This window comes from Ambystoma mexicanum, chromosome 13, assembly GCF_040938575.1.
Source record: "Ambystoma mexicanum isolate Mex_15411 chromosome 13, UKY_AmexF1_1, whole genome shotgun sequence".
NCBI lineage: Eukaryota > Metazoa > Chordata > Amphibia > Caudata > Ambystomatidae > Ambystoma > Ambystoma mexicanum.
This window is the reverse complement of record NC_090938.1, coordinates 138982533-138998483: the sequence shown is the minus strand read 5'-3', so window position 1 is coordinate 138998483 and position 15951 is coordinate 138982533. Positions and strand designations below refer to the sequence as shown.

Below are 15951 nucleotides of genomic sequence, written 5' to 3'. Positions count from 1 at the left end.
ATGGTGGTGGTGGCAGCAAGTCTCAGTAGAGGGGGGATTCATGTGGACCCCTCCCTGGACAATTCGCTGACCAGGGCCCATTCTCCTGAACAGGTCGTGGAACATCTCAGCATAACCTGCCACACTCTCCACAGACTTGGCTTCTCCATCAATTTCAAGAAATCCCACATGATACTATCTCAAAGGCTCCAATTCATCAGACCCGTCCTGGATGCATCTTTAGGGATCGCCTCACCACTGAGGTGAGGGCTCAGCACATTCTGCAGATGGTCAACAAATTCCAGAGTGCCCAGCTTCTTCTGGCCTTCGATTTCTTGAGCTTGCTCAGCCTCATGGCATCCTGCATTTCCCTGGTGCCAGAGGCTCGCCTGAGAATGAGATCCCTCCAATGGGCTCTCAGAACACAGTGGTCTCAGTTCTCGGGCAAGATCTCAGACCTGCTTCAGGTTCCGAGCAGGGTCGCACAGGATCACCTGTGGTGGGTCTGCAAGGACAAAATTCTGAAGGGAGAACCTTTTTGGCAGCCATGGCCAGAGATAACAGTAGTCACGGATGCCTTACTCACAGGGTGGGGAGCCCCACGGCAATGATCTGACAGTCAGCGGTGGTTGATCTCCATCGGAGTCCAAACTACACATCAACCTTTTGGAGCCGAGGGCAATCAGACTTGCGCAAAAGGCCTTTTTGCCCTCTGTACGGGGAAAGAATGTCCTGATAATGACTGACCACACAATAGTCATATACTACCTCAACAAGAGAGGTGGTGTAGGGTCACTACCACTGTACAGAGAGGTAATGCAGCTCTTGTTCTGGGCAATTCAAGAAGGAATCTCCCCATCAGCAGTGCACCTGGACGGAGAGGAGAACACAGCGGCAGACGCTTAGAGCAGGCAGAGCACAGTCTCCGAAAAGTGGGAGCTAGCTGAGGAAATCCATCAAGAGATCTTCGCCCTCTGACAACCCCTCAAGTAGACCTGTTCACGACCAGTGTCAACCCGGAAATGCGAACTGTTCTTCTCCAGGGAATTGCCACCAAGAGGAGCTATATGGGACATGCTTGTAGTGGACTGAGAGTTTCCACTCCTTTATGGGTTTCCTCAAGTCCTCATCATTCCTCAAGTAATCAGGAGGTTGAGAAAGATTGGGAAATCCATGATCCTAATTGCTCCGGAAGGGGCCAGGAGGACGTGGTACACAGACCTTCTGGGCTTGTTCATCTGCCCTTCAAAGCGTCTTTCACAAAGAGAGGACCTTCTTTATCTAGTTGAGGGTTGGGTTCTCCATCCAGAGGTCAAGACACTCAACCTTCACACATGGTTTCTGAGAAGTTGAGATACAAGGATTGGGTCCTCCCGGTAGGCAAAATGGACTTTTTGCTATTGACAAGAAGGCCAGCAACAAAGTCCCTGTATCGCTGCATTGGAACAAATTCTGCAGCTGGTGCAGGGAAAAGAAGGTAGACCCTTTTCAGTGTGATACACCTATGGTGTTGTCTTTCTTATTGCATCTAGCTAATCTGGGGCGCCAGATTGGAATCATCAATGGGTACTTGGCAGCGCTTTCAATATTTAAGTGCAGGTCGGAAGAAGCTTTGTATTTCAGAATGCCACTGATTATTCAATTTCTAAGAGGGCTCACAAATGTGTTCCCCCCCATGCCATTTCTGGTCCCAGTTTGGAATTTAAATCTAGTACTGAAATTTCTTATGTGCGCTCCATTTGAGCCGCTTCACTCATGTCTGTTGAGACTGTTGACTTTTAAGACCATTTTATTAGTCGCTTTGACATCAACCCGCAGGATGAGTGAGTTACAAGCCTTATCAAGTAATCCACCACTTACAACTTTTTATAAGGAAAAGGTTGTCCTGAGAGTTAAGTTAATCTGGGTGGTTCGTCGTAGGATCACGAGGAACAAACTGAGGCACAGCAATAAGCAAATAGATATTTTTGATCAATTATTAAATAAATTCAATCACTAACTTCAAAACAAATCAGTTCATATGGATAAACTCTGTATTTCTAGAATTTGATTGATAGACAATCAATATCATATTTTATATACTCCAATATATCGTTTTCAAGAAATATAACTTTGTTGTTGAGAAACCAAATAGTCTTGTTCACATATTCAATTCATATGTCACAATCTGTATTTCACATTAATACAATCCAATTATCTTGATAGTGTGCAATCCTTGCTCTCTATGGGTTGATCGAGAGTGTGATGCCCTATCTGGAACTACGCGTTTCAGGCGTGTGTCGCCCTTCTTCAGGTTTGAGATATTGGATTTTCTCTCCAGTGTTCTGTAAAACATAAACAGTATGTTCTCCATTACTACTCTGAATGTTCGTTATTCTTATTAAGTACTATCCTTTTGGTGCCATGGCTAATGTTCACTAACCTTCGAATTGGTTTCCTGTTGTAGGCTGTCTACCTATACTGGTAAGACGTGAGTTTATAGCTGTCCAGTAAAAAAGAAAGAGATAAATAAAATAAAGTATGACTAACATGTTCCATTGTTTATAAACAGTGGTGTGCAGAGGGACAAGGCGCTGTTGAAAATCACTGGGTCCCCCTGCACACAACATGGAGTCTGTGATTCCAAATTGAGGTCATTTTTGTTACAAGAGACTTACAACAAGCGCAATCTTTTCTGAGTCAGACTCTGTTTGACAATGCACATCGGTACGGTAAATCACATTGTCTGTAAAACTCTTTGGGTTTCCCTCTAAAAGTAATAATAATGATGGTATTCAATACGGAGACCCTAGCTATGTAGTTATCATTTACATAAAATATAATATTAAGGCAAAGTGCCTACCTTAGATTGATTAATAGAATGCTTGTCGAGTGCCGTTTGGTTGCCACGGCAACTCTGGTCTTCCCAGCGTGGTTGCTTGTGGACTGTATCAAATATTACACGGATGCAGGTGATCGCGATCCTAAAAGCAGGATGCGAGATTCACTATCCAATGTTCTGTGTGGTGCAAGACGTGTATTTCAGCATCTCGTGCCTGTACGGCTTACCTGCACTAGTTAGAAGCTGTAAAACTCGTTCAAAGCTCCGCTCGCGTGTCCTACACCGGCTGCTGTGCTGCAAACAAAGCGTCACTAAGCAGTGGGTCAGGAATTCCCTATTAGAGTGCTCGCTCTAGTTTGCTTGGGGCAAGTCGGTCGCCATTTTGGGAGAGTGTAGTGATACAATCTATTAATTAGTTACTCTAGGAATCATTCACGCAAATTTTGTATTTAGGTGAAAATTCTATTTTCTAGCACTCTACATCACACTAAAAAGTGTATTACATGATTTTTTGTTTGTTTTAAATGTACGTGCTCTAGTCCTCGCACTGTGTCACTCAAGGAATCTAGGTAAATCCTACCTGATCACAGATGTTAACTTGGTGTCTGTGACTCTGATCTCTTATGTGAGTGTTGAAAATAATTAAATGCACATAGTTAATGTCTTTGGAATAAATCACAACTTGTCTGCATCAATTACAGGTGAGGTGATTCATCTTCCTGATATTGTAGACCAATTACATGTCTCTATAATTTACATCTGTCCGCAATGATGGTGACAATATGCAATAACATTCATGTTAGCAATAAATTCAAATCACAAATAATCCTGAGAGTTAAACCCACATTTCTTCCGAAATTATTATTGGGCTTTCACTTCTCTCAGAAAATTGTTCTGACGTCATTTTATCCACCGACACACCCTAGTAAGGAGGAAGAAAGGCTACACAGACTAGACCGTAAAATGGCGCTTAGCTTTTATTAGCACAAATTGCTAAAATAAGACAAGATTACGAACTTTTCATGGGGTACTCCGGGCACAAGTTCGGTCGGGCAGTCACAAACCAAACATTATCCAGATGGATAATCCTAGGCATCACTTAATGCAACAGGCTTGCAGGAAAAGTTCCCCCAGAAGGCCTGAGGGCCCAACTCCACAAGGGGCATGGCTACTTCTTCTGCCCTGCAAAGAGGGGTGCCGATTAATGACATTTGTGCAGCAGCCACCTGGTCTACCATTCATACCTTCAGAAAATACTACTGCCTGGACTCGCTTTCAGGCCAAGTGGGTGGATTTGGAAATGCGGTTCTGCATTCTAGCCATGACAAAACCTGAGAATTCATTTTATGATTCGAAATTTCTCACTCTCTCCTCCAAACCTTACACTTCTTTGGGAGTCTATCTAAAGATGAGGAATACGTGTGAGGCCACAATCCAGTCAAAGAAAATGTTACTTACCCCTGGTAAAGTTCTTTCGACTGGATGTTCCTCCCACATATAGAGAAGCACAGGCAACCTTCCAATACCCAGGCCAGTCTCAGCTCCTGGATCCCTATGAATCGCCCCTGCACGCACAGCTGACCAACTCTGGCTAGCCCTGCCTCAAACCACTTCTGATATCTCCGGCTCGGGTATCTCATTCTGCACAGGGAGGAGGAGGCTCAAATATGACTCATCAGTGAAGGCCATGTGGTGACTCCCTGCATTCCGGCTCCCTTTCTCCACACCTCCCAGTAAACCCCAAGGATTGGGTGTTCCCCAATTCTCCTTGGGATCTGCTCCCTTGGGACCGAGAGCCACTCACCCACTGTTGTGGGACGCATGTGATCGTTTTCAAGATAAACCCACTGTTTGTCAGGGTCCTCCTGCAGGTGTGGCACCATTGCTCTTTACTGGGTGGCTTTATAGTACAACATCAGGTCCGGCAGCCCCACCTGTGTGTACTATTCTTGATGGGTAGTGTTATCCGTAACCAATTTATTTTTGATTGGAGCCACTTTAGAAGGATTGTTGGAGAACCTGAATCTGTAGTTGAGGCCATGATACAATTCAAACATTCTTTCAGGTCACAAGTCATAATTTATTTGAGGTTCCTATTTTCAATTGACTTGGCTAGATTCTTTGTTTTTAAAGGGGGATTTTGTAGGAGAATCTGAAAAATTATGGAGTAGTGGTCTGACCAGACAAATGGTGTTGTGTTATCATAATTTGCAGTCAGGTTCCTGACCACTACCCAGTCAAGGATGTGACCTGTAACATGAGTTGGCGAGTTATTAATAACATGATAGTCAATGTTATTCAGGGCAGCCTTTAATATCGTACTTCTTCATCGGAGCTGTTATTATACCAACAATTAAAATCTCCAACCAATAAAGTAGAGCAATTCAGGCCATGCAATCCTTTGAGGATATGTATGAGTTCTTCATTAAAAGTCGGTGTTTCCAGTTGGAGGACGGTAGACTAATACAAGATTGATACAGCTATGGGTCGTGGGAGTCATTTTCAGATTAAACCATTCACCATAAGAATAGTCACAAGGTGCACGGAACAGTTTCAAGTGTTTTTTTGCAATGATCGCCACGCCATCCCGAGGCCCAATGCTCTATTTTGGCAGATGATAACATATCCTTCTGGGATGGCGACCGCAATCATCGGGCCACTTGCCTCTGTGGCCCATGTCTCTGTGAGACATATCACATCTAGGTCCAGCTCAAGAATGTAGTTGTGGATATTTTTGGCATGTTTCACAAGAGAACGGGTATTTAATTGAGCTCATTTCAATTGCATGATCGAGAGAGAGTTATTGTGCAATGGTGCGGGGGAAATGATTTATCTCAGGGTCCAGTATATTGGGTAATAATAATTAACTTTCCTCATCAGAGTTTTGTTCAAGACTTTGTACAGTCAGTGTGACTAATGGAGGAGCAACTTCAAATTGGGGGGGGATACAAGAGGTATATGATTGCATGCTGTCTCAGTGTGGTGTGGATATATATGTTCTCACAGTACATGTCTCTACTGGAATATGTTCACAAAGCTGTTTTGGTAGGGCCACTGGTGATTGTTTGACTTGAGTACTGACCGTATTATCAAGTTTCATTAAGAGATATCTGTCAACAATGGCTTGTCTTCTTGCTTTTTGGGCGGCAAGCAGGAGATTTATGCTGTCGAGTTAACCCATGATCTAGCACACATGGGGTTTGACCAGTTACTTGTGCCAAGCAATAGAATTCCTACCGGAGGCTTGAGCTACACACGATTGTGTGGAGAGGTTTACCGTCCAGCCGTCACTACTCGGCAGAGACCGGCTAGTTACTCACGCGCCGGCGCTCACACGCCTAGTAAGCAAACAAATAGCCACAAGAAATAGCCATTTCATCTGAATCAAGTGATCTGCCTGCCGGTGTTCTTCCCAAACCCGCAGTCAGAGGCAGCGAGGGCCCTACATTCCCTGGACTTCAAGAGGGTCCTCAAGTTTTATCTCTCTCAGACAAAATCCTTCAGGAAGTCCGAGGCATTGTTCATGACTTTTGGGGGCTCCTCCCCCAGAGATCAGGCTTCCAAAGCTTGCATCGCCCAATGGTAGGTTCAGGCCATTTTGGAGGCGTACACGGCCTTGGGTAAACCTGTTCCTGAGGGGATTCATGCCCATGCGGTCAGAGCCAAGGCCACGACCATCGCTTTTCATAGACATGCTTCTTGGGATGTCATCAACAAGGCGGCTACTTTGGCCACTCTGTCAGCCTTCTGTAAGCACTACTCACTGGACACCAGCTCTAGGCATGATGCAGAGTTTGGTAAGGTGGTTCTTAAGAACCTTTTTGCTTTGCCCTAGATATGAGGCAGATAATCACGGCTCCACCCTATGTTTTTGTATGGTGTAAGCACCCACAAGGATGGAGATAAGGAGGCAGGACGTATGAATAATTAAAGTTACTCACCGTGGCGACTAGAGTACTCATAGTCCATAGTCCCCTTTCCTCCATACGGCCCAGCCTCCTTCACCCACTACTATACCAAGGGCTAATATATACTAAGAGTAGCCAGGTATCTAACCGTCCAATGTGTTGAAAGGGGACTGAGTCAAGGTGCCGGATGGCGGGGCCTCGGTGGGGCATTCAAACGCCCGAGGCTGTCCCTGCGCTATAATAAATTTAAAGGTGAAGCTCAATTTTTCACTGCCAAAGGTTCAGGTACCGTTCCCATATTGGGGGACACCCCACAACACTGGAGGAAAGGGGACTATGGACTATGAGTACTCTAGTCACTATGGCGAGTAACTTTAATGTTAGGCGTTACACCATCCTGATAAACAAAATAAGGTTTTAGAACTGTACCACTTGTGTCTGTGTCATCTCTTGATCCCATGCCTGTCTCACACTGCCTGCTGGGCTGTACTGTGGACGACTCCAGTCACATTCATTAAGCATTACCACTTATAACCACATTTGGTTTGTCTGTGCGCAGAGCCCATCACAAAATTGAGATATCGGGTTAATGGAATAAATAAACTAGTGTGTATATGCTTTGATCTGTTATTCTTTATTACAAATTTTTGGTGTCCAGTGCCAATTTTGGTGGGTGGCTGAGAGGACTGCCCTCCTAGACAGTAGGATCGGGGAAAAGTAAGTAACCGGTAAGTAGTCCAGGAATTCTCTATGATATGGATTCAGGTCAGTAAGTTGCACAATTATCCACAAGTTTACGAGTTACGTAGATGCATATGGAGACACATGGCACAATTACACGAGGATTGCAGGTTATACAGTAACAAGAAGGTTGCAGAGAGGTGAAAAAGTGTGAAGTAAGTTAGTACAGTAGGACAAGACATGCCCCGCTTACTGGGTCCTTGTTGACGCAAGGAGGGCGTGCAGGATTGCAGTAGCAAGTAAGGGGAACAGGTAGTGTGTGCATATTGGCAAAGCCGCACCTAGCGAGGCTAGGGGCCACATTGGCTATAAGTATTGTGGCTGGAAATGTCTATGGAACTCTCCCGTGACCCCTCCTCACCTGGCTCTTCCAAAGAATTGTTTCTTGTCTCGGAGGTCTCGCTCCTTCTGGATGTCACTTTCCTGGTCTTCTTCTTGACCTTGACCCTCTTATCGTGCAGATAAGGATGAGCTCCGCTGGAGGCCACCTTTGCAGAAAACAAGTTCCTAACCAAAAGGGACCCCCAGAAAGCCTGCCTCAGTTTCAGGGGAAAAGCTTCTTCAGCACCAAAAAACCCTGATATGCTCTGGCAGCTCCGGAGGATGACTCCACTTATGGAGAGGTTCGTATGCTGGGAGGCAGGCGGAAGGATACCACAGCTATCCGTAATGTAGATAGATGGGCCAGATGGATAAGGAAGTAAGTATTGAGTAGGGTAGGTTAAATGTTAGAGATGGTAGAAGGAGTGAGTAAGTAAGTAAAGTCAATAGACAAGAATGCCAGGCTGGCTGCAGGGCGTGCAGGAGCACAGACTGAGGAGGAAAGTCACGGTAACCCCGAAGTGCCCCGTGAGAAGGGCAGCGACCCAAGAGGAGGAAAGATCCGAAAATACCGGCCACAGGAGAGCGGGAGAGAACAGCAGAGAGACGCACCCGAGGAAGGGGGCAGCGAATCCCTGAAGCGGAAGAAGGAGAGAAGCAAGGCGAGAAAGCGGTGGCCGTAGGCTGCCAAGGGTAAGGAAACAAAATCCTCACTACCGGAGGGATAGGCGAGCGGCAAGGGAACCGGAACGCCAAGCAGGTACCAAAGGAACGATACAATGCACTGGACGTAGGCTTAGATGCGTTGTTATAGAAACGCCGTAAGGTGGTGGCCATCTTGGAAGAAGGCTAGACCGCACCTGGCGCTTCTAACTGGCATTCAATACCTGCGAAGCACAGAAACCCATCTATGCCATACCTTCCAGGACCTGGACATGACAATAAGAGGCACAGGAGTCTAAGCCTGGCATGGTACAGGTCACTAGCACGGACCCGGGTCCAGCATTCTAGGGATGGTGGAAGGTCATTGTAGGCAAGTGTCCAGGGGGGAGCCCATAAGTGGGGAGAAAGGTTTCAGGCATGTACAGTCAAACCAACGTAGTTGATCAAGAAGAAGGTTAGGAGAGGAAGGGTGCACAGAATAAGTGGATGCAGGTGTGGGCACATACCTTGGTGGCTGGTAGAGCGGTCGACCTTCCCAGTCTGGGGGGACCACGACCGGCATCATTGGTCTTGCTAGTAGTGCTGGGATCTGGAATTGGGTGAATTGTCAATGTAAAGCAGCTAGATTTGGAGCATTAAGGTGCTTAGTTAAGCCTAGATCTTCAAACAATCAAGTCAACAATATGAACAATATATCAATCAGACCTATAACAGCATAGTATACTGCTTGATCAATACACGATAAAAACAGTGCATATGTAATAAAATCCATCGGATAAGATATGTTCAGTTTGGGCTAGGGTAGAGTCACCATTCAACTAACTTTGAGTAATTCACCTTAAAGTGCAATGTGCGGTTAAAATCAAAGACTGGGACCCCTAACAGATTACAGTCATAAATTACACATAAACAATAAAGACAGTTAAAAGCCCTACTTCAAATTGTGTGATTTAACAGATAAAAGAAAACTAGGACCATTGAGACAGAGTAGACTGACCCACAAGATATATGATACAATTTGCTGTCAGATAAATTAACGAACATTCACATAAAGGACCATCAAGACTCAATTATGCACATAGTTCTACTTTGTAATAGTAAGTTCATGTCTCCATAATTCGGCTTCAATCTCCTTCAATAATTGTACCAATGCAAAGATAAGAGAATTGTGATTACCCGACACCATCCTAGTCCAAAGAGAATCAAGGGCATCTTCACATTTAATGCTAATAAATCTCATTAGTAGGTTAGTGCTTGCTACTCTAAATTGCGGGCATTCAAGTATTAAGTCCTTACGTGATTTGTTGGGTTCAGCACAATTCAAGAATCGACAGTTCCCCTCCTGCTCACAACCTTTTCTACTTCCCCAATACCTGATCCTCTTTCGTGTGTAGAATTGATTACATTTAAAGCGCATGTAATACATTCAAGTGAGATTACAAGGAAACATAGTTAAATACGGGCAACGCACAGCTCTTTTACGAATGTGCTTCGCATATTCCTTGTAGGTGCTGTATTTATTGAGTCCCTCAATCGTGAGACTCCAGTCCCTTTTGAATAATTTCTTTTTAACGTACGCTGGACGAGAGCATAAATCTGTGATCGTAACCTCAAGATCTTTAAATAAGTCTGCATTCTCCTATGATATTGCATAAAAGACCCAGAACTAGTACCGAAGGTCATTCCATAAAAATCTTGGTAAACAGAGTTTCTCAGTGGATCGAGCATTTTGGCGTAATTGGACAACGCTCGCCACTCTCGTCTACAGGACAATGAGATTAGAAATAGATAACGGAAGGTGCAATGCAGTTTTCAGTAACCGCCCCTGCAGACTGTTAAGGTGCGTATTAAGATTGAACAGACACATGTCAAGTACATATAAAAGAACACATTCCACCTTCAGTGTAAAGAATTCCAACAACGGGACCAAAGAGAATTTGTAATACTTACAAAAAATCACCTTCATTTGGCACAACAATGGTCTTGATTTAAGGTTTAGCCTAATACCCAAGGTAAATAATATCTGAGGCTTGGGAAATGAGAGTTCCCTCAATCTCCCATCTATACCGTTTCAACTTTTTACCTGCATCGAAGACCATCATCGTGGTCTTAGTAGAATTAGGTCCAAGGTTGTGCAAATAGGTGAATTTTCCAAATAAGTGCAGCTTCCTTTGAAGACCAGATGGTGTATGGTCCAGTAAAATTACATTGTCTGCGAATGCTAACCAGTGCAGATGCAAAACATCAAGTTTGATGGTAAAAGTGTTTGAATCCTTCCACTGATCATCGAGATCGCATAAATACAAGTTAAACAGCGTTGCCGTTAGATTACAACCCTGCTTTAATCCAAGATACGTCAGTACGAGTTCCGTCAACGCACCATCCCTTGTGATTCTGACCCTAAAGGTAGTTTTCCTATGGAGCAATTCAATTCAATATGTCAAAACTGATACCTAAATGTGCCATATTATTTCATAAAAGGTTGCTTACAACAATATCAAATGCAGCGGACATGTCAATAAAGGCCATATACACTGCGGTGGAGCTTTTTATTTTAGTACTAGCTAAGATATGTGCCATAATAGTTGCATTTATTACAGTACTCATGCCTCTACGGAATCCAGTTTGATATTTAGAATATATATTGTGTAGAGCTATATGTTTCTCTAAGTCATGTAAGATCAAAATGGAAGAGATATATATTGTGTAGAGCTATATGTTTCTCTAAGTCATGTAAGATCAAAATGGGAGAGATTTTCGCAGCAGCATCTCTTAAAGAAATAGGATGATAATTGACCGGAATTGAAGCATCGCCTTTTTTTTTATAAATCGGTACTATGATAGATGTAACCCAAGTTTCCGGAAGAGAAAAGGTCGAGAAGATTAGGTCAAATTCGTTCTTAAGAATGGTAGCCCATAACGAGGGATCAGCCTTATAAAACACACAGCGGGATGCCGTCCGGTCCAGCTGCTCTAGGATGGGTCAACCTTTGAATGGCCCACTCAATATTTTGGGTGGACCACTTGAGGGATTGCATAGCAGAGCTTTGCGTTAGCTGATATGTGATGTCATTAAAGCGTGCAGGAAGCTGGTACTTATTTGCAATATGTGATGTCATTAAAGCGTGCAGGAAGCTGGTACTTATTTGCAATATGTGTTTTCCATACATCCGCCAGAATCATATTAATAGAAATATTACCAGTACCAGAATCAGGCCGCTTAATTACTGACCAAATAGATCTGGTATCACGTTGACAGACGGATCTAATCATTTCGCATTTCACTTTATTATAGGTCAGGATCCTAATACCTCTCACTTTGTTCTTATAAATCTGGAGAATACATTTTCTCAGCTAGAGGTACTGGGATTTGCACAGATCATCTGTTTTAAGAGATCTCAGATCCCTATTCTTTGTTCGTTTCAGCATTTTAAGGTTATAATCAAAAGGACGTTTGAACAGTTCTTGATGTGGCTTTCGTTTAGAAATAAGGGACAATAAGGCCGTAGTTACTATATTAGAAACTATTACATCCCACTGTTGGAAGGAAACGCAGTGATGCAATGAATGCTCATCCATATTATTTAATTCAAAAGAAACCAAAGATGCAAATTGTCGGCATAATGCTGGGTTCCATCTAAGAGAGATGGGTCGATGATCTATTTCCAGGAGTTGCAATAGCTTGTTGACAGCATGTTCAGTGAAAGGAATATCAAGAGACAGCTGTATAGGGGCATGGTCGCTGTCACTATTCCCATGGATAATTACTGGATCTACTATACTTCTCAGTGATTGTGATACACAAAAGAAATCAATCATTGAGCATGCCAGACCGCGCCTCCATGTGTAATTAGGGCACAATTCTGCAGATTTGACAAATTCCATGTCCCAATCGTCGAAGTAAGCTGCCCATCTCATGCCCCTGAACATGCCCTTCTTAGCTCCATTGTTCTTAGATACCTCTACCATCACAGTTCAGGCAATACAGACTCAATTAAAGTCACCTCCAATTATGATTTCATAGAGTTATGAATGAGTGCAGTTTCCAAGCAATTATCAATTTCATCCAACACATCAACATTAGCAACTTTAAGTGGATTCCAGTAGAGGCTTACCCATAAATATGACTTGCAAGCCCTTCCTTTTGGTGTCAAGGCAACAGCTAACAGGTACTCAGATGAATACATGAGCCTAGTGTGACAGTCCATGTTGTTATTAATAGCAATTGCCAAGCCTCCAGAAGGGCGCCCTTCTCGGGCCTTGTTGGCCTGTGAACAAAAGGTTCGGAAACCCTGTAGATTCAGCACATCTGTTTCATAGTTTCCTGCAAAAGCAGTATATTCGGAACTTGTGGGGGAGATAGAGAAGCCAACCACTTGGAGAGATTGAGAAATCCACATGAGTTCCATAAAAAAATAACCAATTTCTGATTCAGCTGAGGCTACGTCGAGGTCTTGCCTAGTTTAGCACTAAGGCTGGTTCTCAGTAAAGTCTCTATCCATGATAGGTCCTTGTTATTACCAGCAATTTACAACAGCTGCAAGATGCTCAATCTCTCATCTGCAGGATTGGCAAGCTCACCAGTGGTTCCCTCCTCTATTCAACCCTGAATGATAGGTGAGAGGTGCAAGAAATCTTGGGCAACATCATCATCGTTAAAGGTATGCAACGTAAATCCTAGGTCCAACAATTCTAACCTAGATGACCAAATACATTTAAGGATATTTGCAGATGGTAAATAACAAATGATTCTATGGTTACTATGATGTGGGAGTGAGATTCTTTCAAAGTCCTTTTAAGTTAAGATTCTTAAGGATGGAATACGAAAGATTCGGTCAAATAGATAGCCGTGATTGATTCGTGCATCTCCCAGAGAATCAGCCATCCCTTCTAGGCCGAAGATATTAATTGAAGTGTGAGGGGACTGACATGCGCTCGGGGCATTACCAGATAGTTCAGCAGCCACGGTAGGCACCAAGCTATGCACAGGCTTAGTCACTATAAACGGAACAGAAGACGCCACTCCCCCACTTTCAATCGTAATGCCCCTCGTAATTGTCAATCCCTTGTCCACAAAGTCAGTTACAAGATTCGATACCGGGCCATTAGCTATCATCTGAGTATCAGGAAGTTGAGCCAAGGACCCAGGTAAGTATAGTGTTTTCATTAGGGCTTTCGAAGTTAGGGCTTTTTTCAGGGAGCCCAAGATGTGTACGTGAGACTAAAAGTTAGAAGAGCTAGATACCAAGGAAGGCCCAATCCCCTGTAAAGAGGTGGAGGGATGCTGTTGAATAAACATACCACCCCTCCTACACTCCGTAGATGGGACTGCAGAATTTACAGTAGTGAGGACATGTGGAGCAGTACAAGATGCCTGAGGTATGATTGTTGTAGGAGGCTGGGTGCGTTTGCATTTGTGATCGAATACTCTGATAGTTCCCTAGACTTCCCTGAGCCAGTTATGATAACCGGAACACTGGCTTCGAGCAGAGCAACCGGTGGGTGTTGCACTTTCAAAGTGCAGCAAGCCTCCACATACGAACGACGATTCCCTTCATGCACAAGGTTGATGTTGGTAGGTTGGACATGCCCAGTGCTACAGGTTGTAGAAGAGCTACAATCCTCGCTAGTCAATACGTTCGTACAGGTCCGCTTCCTTCCTTCTGATGGAAAATAGTTCCTTAACATTTTCTGTTTCTTCTCCATTTCTTCAGTTATCTCAGTGGGAGATAATTCCTTCATTTAACGACTACAGGCAGCTTTTGATGGCATGCCTACTTGTGGCCCCACTTTACGTCTAGGGGCACCCGTTGTTTCCATTGTAGTTCCCAAACTATATCGAACAAGATTCTGTGCCTTTTCGTTCGCTTTGATTGGAAGGAGATAGGATTGACTCTCTGCAGTAAGCTGTTTTAAGTCGATTATGTCATCCTCACTGTTAATGGCACAGATATCATTAATGTTGGATTTGTGGGCCTTAACTTTAGGTGCAGGCATATTTTTAGTTTTTTTGAGTGCTCATCGGCAGCTTTTCTTCCCTTAGCCACCATTTCACGGAGCTGCAGTGTTTTAGTGCGTCTAGACAGAAAACCTACCTTACTATTAGAGGGCTCAGCAGGGCAATCCACGTTATCCTGCTGGTCGATAATATTCGTGAGGGCAGAGGGACCATCCAAATTCTCATCCACCTGCTGTGGTGGCTGAGTTAATGGGTCCAAAGAGGTTTGAAGGGAAAGTCTTCATTCATCAATGGCAGATTTCAGTTCCTTGATATCAACTGCCATACCTGTCAAACAATGGGTAGGAATCGCAGGGATACTTCGGTTTGAATCAGAGTACACTATTTCATTCAATCCTACAGTAGAGCCTGATGTAAATACATCTACAGAAGTCTGAGTCACATCCTCATGAACCGCTACCTTCCTTTGCAAAGAGAGGCACGAAAGAAGTGCATCAACTACCTTAGATGGTTCCTTTTCTATTTTATTGCAGGACTCCCTTGCCATTATGAAACCCTCCAAACGATTTAATTTGTTAAGGATATCATTAATGGAAAATGTAAAGTGCCGCATCTCGAGGTATGCAACCTCATGACCTTTGTCCAAAAGATCCAGAATACGAATAATAACAGGAAAGGTATAGGGACCCTGTGCATCAGGTGTATAAGATAGATTCAAGTTCTTTGCTGCTCCCCGTGAGAGGTTACCTAATTCCTCATCGCCTACAATGGGGATATTGTCCGGGTGTTCCGTGTCTTGCCCTGAGACGTCATTGCCACTCATGGTTTCGTGGTGCCGGAGCTCTATGGAGTATTTTCCTTGAGTGGTGATCTTTAATTTAGCTGCAACATCTGTGCTTCTAGGATCATTCTTAAATGGATTTTTACCAGATAGGTGATTAAAGTCCTTGCTGCCCTAAGGGCGCAGAATTAAGGGAGTTAGAAGACCGATGATAACCTTACACGTCTATCCAGTTCAGCCGTTACACCCAGTCCTATCTTTGATGTCTCGTACAAAGACTCATTGTTCCGGTATGATACATTTGGTGAGCAAGAATCATGGCCGTATGTAGAAACACGTTCAGGATAATCAAAACGTACATATTGCTCTAAGTCTTGCATTTCATGTAAGGTAAGTGGAATTTCCGGATCATTAAGGGCAACACTTGCAGATATGTGTACCTGGGCAATGTGTGAGGAGTGAGTATTTAAAGTACTAGCTGCTAAATCCTTGTCACAATCGGCGATGGATGAGGCAGAAGGAACAAGGTGTTTGTTGCCAACACCATCCTTGCTTGATAATAGCTTACACTGCTATCTCCCAAGTCCAAAGCACTGTTAACAGCAATCGTGCTAAAATGTTGAACCGTTAGGGGATCTTTAATACTGACATTGGGCAGTAGCGGGTCCGCGCATCTCCCACTTCGTAGATCGCTTGCCATATTACTAAGTGAAAGTGCTTGCTTAAACATGATAATACGTAACCCATCCTTAATATTCAATATCTGATCCCAGGCAAT

The 15951-nt window shown here is 43.8% G+C and overlaps 1 protein-coding gene and 1 long non-coding RNA gene across 8 annotated transcripts in view; one reads left to right on the top strand and one right to left on the bottom strand.

Moving 5' to 3' along the window:
- Positions 1-15951, top strand: part of SCUBE3 (signal peptide, CUB domain and EGF like domain containing 3) — a 785923-nt gene that overhangs the window by 404201 nt on the left and 365771 nt on the right. The window lies entirely within an intron of this gene.
- LOC138520989 (uncharacterized) overlaps positions 1-15951 on the bottom strand; it is a 162600-nt gene that overhangs the window by 110831 nt on the left and 35818 nt on the right. Inside the window, exon 3 of the long non-coding RNA XR_011282902.1 lies at positions 8940-9022. This is a non-coding gene — a long non-coding RNA (uncharacterized lncRNA). The remainder of the gene's footprint in view (positions 1-8939; positions 9023-15951) is intronic.